The sequence below is a fragment of the Oncorhynchus nerka genome, linkage group LG19, assembly GCF_034236695.1.
Source record: "Oncorhynchus nerka isolate Pitt River linkage group LG19, Oner_Uvic_2.0, whole genome shotgun sequence".
NCBI classification, from domain to species: Eukaryota; Metazoa; Chordata; class Actinopteri; order Salmoniformes; family Salmonidae; genus Oncorhynchus; species Oncorhynchus nerka.
The window spans coordinates 42,473,238-42,475,737 of NC_088414.1; the positions used below are offsets into that span (position 1 = coordinate 42,473,238).

Genomic DNA, 2,500 nt, shown 5'->3' on the forward strand with positions numbered 1-2,500 from the left:
ATATTATACAGGAGTGTAATAGGACGGAATAGAGATATTATACAGGAGTGTAATAGGACTGACTGGAGATATTATACAGGAGTGTAATAGGACTGAATAGAGATATTATACAGGAGTGTAATAGGACTGACTGGAGATATTATACAGGAGTGTAATAGGACTGAATGTAGATATTATACAGGAGTGTAATAGGACTGACTAGAGATATTATACAGGAGTGTAATAGGACTGACTAGAGATATTATACAGGAGTGTAATAGGACTGAATGTAGATATTATACAGGAGTGTAATAGGACTGACTAGAGATATTATACAGGAGTGTAATAGGACTGAATAGAGATATTATACAGGAGTGTAATAGGACTGAATATAGTTATTAAACAGGAGTGTAATAGGACTGAATAGAGATATTATACAGGAGTGTAATAGGACTGATTAGAGATATTATACAGGAGTGTAATAGGACTGAATAGAGATATTATACAGGAGTGTAATAGGACTGAATAGAGATATTATACAGGAGTGTAATAGGACTGAATAGAGATATTATACAGGAGTGTAATATGACTGACTGGAGATATTATACAGGAGTGTAATAGGACTGAATAAAGATATTATACAGGAGTGTAATAGGACTGACTGGAGATATTATACAGGAGTGTAATAGGACTGACTGGAGATATTATACAGGAGTGTAATAGGACGGAATAGAGATATTATACAGGAGTGTAATAGGACTGACTGGAGATATTATACAGGAGTGTAATAGGACTGAATAGATATATTATACAGGAGTGTAATAGGACTGAATGTAGATATTATACAGGAGTGTAATAGGACTGACTAGAGATATTATACAGGAGTGTAATAGGACTGACTAGAGATATTATACAGGAGTGTAATAGGACTGATAGAGATATTATACAGGAGTGTAATAGGACTGAATGTAGATATTATACAGGAGTGTAATAGGACTGAATAGAGATATTATACAGGAGTGTAATAGGACTGACTGGAGATATTATACAGGAGTGTAATAGGACTGAATGTAGATATTATACAGGAGTGTAATAGGACTGAATAGAGATATTATACAGGAGTGTAATAGGACTGACTGGAGATATTATACAGGAGTGCAATAGGACTGAATAGAGATATTAAACAGGAGTGTAATAGGACTGACTAGAGATATTATACAGGAGTGTAATAGGACTGAATGTAGATATTATACAGGAGTGTAATAGGACTGACTGGAGATATTATACAGGAGTGTAATAGGACTGAATAGAGTTATTATACAGGAGTGTAATAGGACTGACTAGAGATATTATACAGGAGTGTAATAGGACTGAATGTAGATATTATACAGGAGTGTAATAGGACTGACTAGAGATATTATACAGGAGTGTAATATGACTGAATATAGTTATTAAACAGGAGTGTAATAGGACTGAATAGAGATATTATACAGGAGTGTAATAGGACTGAATAGAGATATTATACAGGAGTGTAATAGGACTGACTAGAGATATTATACAGGAGTGTAATAGGACTGAATAGAGATATTATACAGGAGTGTAATAGGACTGACTAGAAATATTATACAGGAGAGTACTAGGACTGACTTGAGATATTATACAGGAGTGTAATAGGACTGATAGAGATATTATACAGGAGTGTAGTAGGACTGACTAGAGATATTATACAGGAGTGTAATAGGACTGATATATATATTATACAGGAGTGTAATAGGACTGATAGAGATATTATACAGGAGTGTAATAGGACTGACTAGAGATATTATACAGGAGTGTAATAGGACTGATATATATATTATACAGGAGTGTAATAGGACTGATAGAGATATTATACAGGAGTGTAATAGGACTGATTAGAGATATTATACAGGATTATAATAGGACTGACTAGAGATATTATACAGGAGTGTAATAGGACTGATTAGAGATATTATACAGGAGTGTAATAGGACTGACTAGAGATATTATACAGGAGTGTAATAGGACTGACTAGAGATATTAAACAGGAGTGTAATAGGACTGAATAGAGATATTATACAGGAGTGTAATAGGACTGACTAGAGATATTATACAGGAGTGTAAAAGGACTGAATAGAGATATTATACAGGAGTGTAATAGGACTGAATAGAGATATTATACAGGAGTGTAATAGGACTGAATAGAGATATTATACAGGAGTGTAATAGGACTGAATAGAGATATTATACAGGAGTGTAATAGGACTGAATGTAGATATTATACAGGAGTGTAATAGGACTGATAGAGATATTATACAGGAGTGTAATAGGACTGAATAGAGATATTATACAGGAGTGTAATAGGACTGATTAGAGATATTATACAGGAGTGTAATAGGACTGATTAGAGATATTATACAGGAGTGTAATAGGACTGATAGAGATATTATACAGGAGTGTAATAAGACTGACTAGAGATATTATACAGGAGTGTAATAGGACT

The 2,500-nt window shown here is 33.5% G+C and overlaps 1 protein-coding gene across 5 annotated transcripts in view; it reads right to left on the reverse strand.

The window, feature by feature from the left end:
- Nucleotides 1-2,500, reverse strand: part of LOC115146962 (periostin-like) — an 88,576-nt gene that overhangs the window by 22,192 nt on the left and 63,884 nt on the right. The gene's annotated exons all lie outside the window — the stretch shown is intronic.